Raw genomic sequence first — 7,359 nt, 5'->3', positions numbered from 1 at the left:
AGTTTTCAAACAAGGAACTGCGCCACTGTTTATTAAAATCAGGAATGCATCGTCTTGGACGCAGATAATTCTAATTTTATTACTATTATCAGTTATCTGTATAATCATTTTAAATGTTGACTCTATTTACGTTCCACTATATAATATATTGCATCCTAACTGCACACGAACCTAATTGTACTTAAATCGAAATACACAACACCGCCCCCTGGGGCCATATCTGATCCACCGCATAGAAGGATTAAAAAAACATAAGCATAGACTGCATATGACTGATGACTTGACACCGAGCTTTGAACTTGACATTTTTTTACACGCAAAAAAAACACAGGCACGCAGCTTTCAACAACTTTTCTACATTCAAAAAAATACATCAGACTACCAAATTGTTGGTATTAACGTGATAAAACAAAAATACACTTTAGATGCCCATTTAACTACCTGACTACCTATCTAGTATCTACCTAGGTATGCTCCCAATCAAGGGTAGTACCCAATAACTTAATTCCAGACCCACCAGCAGCTAGTATTAATATGTAGATGAACGATATATATCTCTAATGTACTATTTAAGTAATATAATTACTGTAAATTAGTTATTATCTAACCCTTTTGTACACCAAATGGCCCACATTACCTAATCTTTTAAACAACATTTTAAACTTATCACTTAGGTATCAGTTATCCGAAATAAAATATAGTCGGTGCAGCAAAATCCGGAACCGCCGAATTAGTAGTAGTACTGATTCTATCGGTTACTGGTTACTGTTTATATTATCTACAATCTGAATATTGATTCCGTTGAGTCTTATACCCCTCACTAAATGGTAGATATTATGTCTGAAATCACAAGCACCTAAACCTAATAACTAACACTACAATGCACTATCTATATAATATAATATGTTCATTGAGATTTTATTAGTAGTGTATATTACCTGATTATTTCTTTAATACATTTATTGATATTAAGTGCTATTTAATTAATTATTTAATCTTTGCAATATTTTGTATTAACTGTCAATCAAATCAACACCAATGTCAAATGGTTTACCAAATGATTTATAATAATTTTAGACATTAATAAACTTCTATCTTCCCATGGTGACTCATTAATTTTATTTATATTTTATGTTTACCTCAATTCATCACCATTAATAACAGAGGTGAATAGAAGCATTACAAATGATATTATATATCAATATATCATTGGAATTTGAAAAAATTATGACTAATATGAATTTTACCTCGCCCTCTGGCTTTGTTGCAAAATAACTAAGAAGTGTGAAATTTATAAATATACAATACAACTCGTATGATTGTATGAGTAACAAGAATCCGTTATGGACAAACCAGATATACCCAGGTAGTTAATACAATAATACATCATATAGTTTATGAGATGTATAGCTACAGATTATAGAAAAGTAATAATTCTTATAGTTCATATAACTTACAAGTTACAGCTATACCTACATCTTAAAAAAAAACATTACATTTAAATAACTTATTATTATTATCGGTTAAGTCTTCGTCAAAATGTATGATTATTAGCCTACTTTAAAATTAAATACTTGTTATTATAAGTAATACTTACATCAAATTTACAATTTACAGTATTTAAAATTGTTTACAATTCACACTCGAGGAGTTATTACTTTTTCTATTATTTTTATAACAAAGCGATATTTCCAGTTATACAACATGACAAAAACGATATGAGACTAACTTAAATTGACAGTATATTTTGGTTGGATTTCCGCGGTATGCTTTCATAAAGTAATTACCGACATAAGTCAAAAAGCCTGTTTATCCACTGCGATCGTATCCAAATCACAAAGCATTGTGGAGTAAGTATACTATAAGTATACTGCTATCAGATATCCCTACAAGATTAGATAATGAACCGAGCGACAATGGACTGATGCACGTGAATTGCACCATAGTCTTACAAAACCGCACAAGTAGATACAGTGCTATGGCCAAAAGGATATCATATAATAGGTATAAAGTATATTATATTATACTTTAAAGGAACACATTTTATTTTTAAGAGAATATAATATAGAAATGGAAGAAGTGCCGAGTGACAATGTACGCGCATAAATTCACAAAAATAGATAAGAGTACTATATCCAAAAAGATACCCTATGTAATATTATACTTAAAAGGAACACATTTTTTTTCTATGGAGATGACACCACTACCAAAAATTATAATTTTATTTTTTATACAATTCTAACGATATTCAAATTATTATATAGAACGCTCAACGCTTTTTATGAACTAAAATTATTGACAAATCGTTGCATATGTATATCATTGATTGAGTAAATGATTTTAAATTTTAAATAGATGCATTAAAATATAATAATTAATAGGTATTAAATTTCAGAATATTTATATAGGTTACGTATGTTCATGTTTAGTGTTTACCCTAACAGAATAATAAACCCGTTATGATTGAAAGTCATCTGTACCAAGTCAACAAGTACTATAGCATACAAACTAAACTGTTGTATTACCATATTAAATGTATATTTTATCATCTTTAGTAATTACAATATAAAACTAATATATACGTTTTAATGCAACATTGGACAACTCCAGATAAGAATCAAGAGTGTGTAATAAAATAAGTTTATCCTATATACGATGCACATTACATTTTAATTTCTATAATTAAAATCATAAAAGAATTCAATGGATTATTATCTGATGGCTATAGTAAAATAATTATACAACGCATGAAGCTACTGATAATTGCAATATAATAATAATTAACCTACATTAATTTCTTCAAATATATGAATAAATACATTTTTTGATTGCACGCCGTCATGAATCAAATAAAATGTTATATTGTTATTAATTTATTCTTCTATATTATACAGTAGAGAGGCTCTCTATTGTACAGTATCCATAAGTGATTGCATATATTAAATAGTATATTTAATCTATGGTGAATGGTGATAGGTACATTTACGAATATGTATGGTCACGATGTAGAAAAGATCTTCTCTACATCGTAGGTATGGTGTATACTAGAGAGCCTTTATAGCTATTATAAAGGATCTCTAGTGTATACTATGTTGTCGGTAGATATATACCTAATTTGAATATATTTAAAAAAAAAATCAATAAAACACTATTAAAAATATGTGGGTAGGAATAAAATGGTACATTTAGTTTCTGCTAGTTAGTAATTTGTCAGTATTTAAATACATAGATAATAGAAATAATGTTGAAATATATACATTTATAGGCACTTACTATATTGGTTCATTATTATTATTATTATTATTTAACGAACCTGGACATGAACAACATACTATGTGGAAAACATTCATTAACATTAAATAGTTTTGTATTTATTGAAGTGTCTAATCAAATATCTCTCTAATATCTAAACAATTATTATTTCTAAACTTCATATGTATATTAATAAAAGGCGATGTTTGTGTGTGTAATTGACCCACATCCAAGTCTATCGCACTTATGGTTCTGAAATGTGGTACATAATAGATAAACCTAGACCTAAGGAAGTGCGCCTCGAAGCAAAATTTTATATTATGAGCGGTGAATGCATTTATTTTACAATGATGCGTGAGTTTTCTTCTGTCTATCATTACCTTTCAAAGCAGTAAAAATGCTTCGATTTTCTACTTCTACATCTCTTCTGGTGGGAAAGTGATCTAGTTTCATTGGTACTTTTACTAATCCCCAATTGATTTCAAAAGCTTCGGAATGATGTTTTTAAAATATTTGGATTAATTTTGACTTATTACCTTTATTTTATACCATGAACCCATTCACGCTATTCTAGGTAATGTGGTATTAACTCATGGAATAACAAAAATAATAATATAAGAGAAATACACATTAAAATAATAAATGCAATGTTTTCGATGAAAATTGAATCAACCTACCGCTGTTAGTAATACTAATGTAGTAAAATATGTTAATTTAATAGCAATATCATGAAATATGTTATACTTGATGTAGGCTGACAGATCGTCTCCGCTCAGAATCATTTTTCGTATACAATGATCCTATACGCCTATCATTGAATTCAAATTTAGCACATCCATTAAAGTGACCCACTCGAAACATGTACAGCAAACCGATAGGTATCCGATTGCCCAACTTATTAAATTTTGCATTGTAAAAAGGGGATTTGATGGCTCACAGAAAACGAATATTTGTTTGTTTGTACTGGGCTGTTATCCTTTAATCAAAACGAAATAGTTATTACAATTGTATATAATTTTAGACGTGTGTCAACCAAATTACTGTGTTAAAAATATGAATAGATTACATTGTACGGAGTTTAAGACAAGGCTAATCTACTAGCATTGCAGTGGCGGATCCAGGACTTAGTTTTGGGAGGGGCATAGGGGGGGGATGCCCCCTTTTCCCTGCCCCTGGATCCGCCACTGTGGTATTGTTTATTTTGTCACTGGTAACGCCGTGCAGGATCAACTGTAATTAATAAATATTATATCTACTATATTATGTATATAATCAAAGGCAAGAAAATAGTTACCTATTATGATCGGATATCATTTTACACCTATAATTTATACTTGACCAAAACAATCCAAATGACCAAATAACCGTGTTAAAAATGTGTACAGATTCCATTTAACGGAGTTTAAGAAGGGTTAAATCCACGGGTATTTAATTTGTCACGGACAAGGCCATGCAGGATCAACTAGTAGAATAATATATTTTATCTGAAAACAAATAATGAGAAGACTATTTTACTACAATCTACCTACATTTTGGTATGATTATTTTCATAAGTTATTAAAATGTATCTATAATTTATTATTATTTATCGGCTTATTACCAATTATTAACAGTACCTATACGTTGTACGATATTATAGTATACCTACCTATCTATATAAAAATGTTACTACTTAAGAAAAACCGAGTCATGGCCATATTATTAAGTCTATAAAATACAATATTCAGAATGTAATTATTAGCATTTATTATTATCCATTCTCTATTACAACAAATAATATGATTATATTATATTCCCCGATATATTATATTATTAACCATTTCACTAAATAAACATTATCGTCCACTGATTGACTGATTGTGATCACTTAATCCTTAAATGAGTTGTGGCTGTAACACACGTCATGATTCAAAAAATCAATTCTTCAATAGTTAAATTTAAACATTTTAAACAACACGAAAATTAAAAATAAATAATAGCCTAAAATTTAAATCTAATACAGCAAATATTTCCAAATCGGATTTGGACATTTTGTTTGTTGTCTAGATAAACATTATAGTCTGTAAGACACTCAGTATATTAATACCTGATACAATAATGAAAACTGTACAGTGTACGCTCTACAGTATTGTAAAATATAAATATGTACCTAACAATTATTGGGAAAATAACACGTAAGAAATACAAAATAATTATAGCTTTAGCCTACAACACAGTTTTAAAGCAGCAATAAATATTTTTTTAAAACATGACTTTCTTATATTTTTAAATTTTGAACCTTGGGAATGTTTGGTTTTACAATGATGTGTGTGTGACTTCCCGGTTAATTTTTTTTTGAAATATAATTTAAATCAAATATTAAAATGTAACGCAAAGGTTTTTTTTTCCACTTCACATCCAGTATATGTGCTTACAAAAAGTAATAGTAAGTATCTCCACTTATAACTGTATCATAATTCTTAATAATCACTAGGTATATGGAAAATATTAAGACAGTATATATTTTGTTCCCCGGTTTGTAAAACATTATTTTTATTAATTTCTTAAAAATAATGGTATAAAGTTTGGAAACCAATTCAATAAAAGAAATTATTTAAAAATTAATTTTTAATTTTTAATTATTTTAGTTGAACATTTTTTTTATTTATTAATAAATTACCCTTTGTGACAGAGGCCAATGGAGGATGCAAATATTATTTACATCAAGAACTTATTTCTAATGGTATTAAGACAAGATAGTGTACATGATTATAGAAGTTTTTTATATTTTGTTTTGAAGGTTTGCTATAATACAAAATAATAAATATACAATTACAAATAATTGAAAGTTGAATAACTCGCACGACTAATAAATTTACACTTAATTTTCAGGCCAACTCACTGAGATTTTTAAATAATATTAAAGTAAATATTATATTCTTAATATTTAAATGTTACTGGAGAAATCAATACAAATCATGATTTAAGAAATGGGGAACAGTCGTATATGGTAAACAATAACATACGTCAGGAACCAAGCGTCCTGTGAATAATAACTTTCAAGTATCCTTTCATAGGTGTTTTCCGGGGACGAAACGTCCGTGAACTCAATTTTTCGACAGGGATGAAACGTCCTAGATTCTCAGCTATAACAGTTGTTTATCTATTTGTTATTATGAATATTATGATAGGTATTATACACTGAACTGTGTCTATCACGTCTTTCACTATACAGCACACATTCGTTAACAACTGACGCTCCGCTTAATTGTAGGTATATAATATAATAAAATAGTATTATTATTATTATATAATATACATATTATAACTTCGTACATTAGGTAATACTTGTTAACTATTAACTGCAGACCTCATATATAATTGATCGCCGTCCATGATACACGACGCATACCATAGTATTCACAACAATATTATTCGTCCTGAATTCGGTGGTATAAATAGTTATGCTCTATATACATCGACGGGGACATTGTCGTATTATATACGTGCCACTTATTTCCATCTTCGCGTGTACCCCTTCCGTCTGACTGCGCCGCGTCCATCAATGGTGTGGGTCATAAGTAATTATATTCATCGTAAATACGATTGTCCGTTTAGGGGCGTTTTTCAGAACTCAGTCGCATTGTTCCAAAGACCCGGTGAATTTCGCCTATGTATACCTATACTGCCGTCTGCCACAACGGTGACAGACAATAATATTATACACGTTCACATTCGCTCGCCGTCCTCAATCGATATATTAATAAATTCTATGCAACCAATCGATACATTTATATAGATCGTCTCCGTGATTTCCGGTATCCGTTGATAATTTATAGGATTCGTGTACACTGTACATACTCATTTATTAAGAATGTGCGGAGGGGTGCGCTCACAGTGATGGGTAGCACGGGGGGGGGGGGGGGCTTTAGATTGTTTTTGTCTATTGTCATAAATCATAATAACATAATTCATGTTTTCAAGTAATACAGTTGATCGATATCAATAAAATATATTAAGATAAAGTAATGAAAGTATATTTGCCGTGACCACGGGGTGATATTAGTTACACCAAGATGTTTTACTAATAAGTAATTACATAGATTGGTACCATATTAATAACTAGGG

The sequence above is a fragment of the Acyrthosiphon pisum genome, chromosome A1 (assembly GCF_005508785.2).
Source record: "Acyrthosiphon pisum isolate AL4f chromosome A1, pea_aphid_22Mar2018_4r6ur, whole genome shotgun sequence".
In the NCBI taxonomy this organism is placed as follows: Eukaryota; Metazoa; Arthropoda; class Insecta; order Hemiptera; family Aphididae; genus Acyrthosiphon; species Acyrthosiphon pisum.
Note: the sequence above shows the minus strand (reverse complement) of the source record.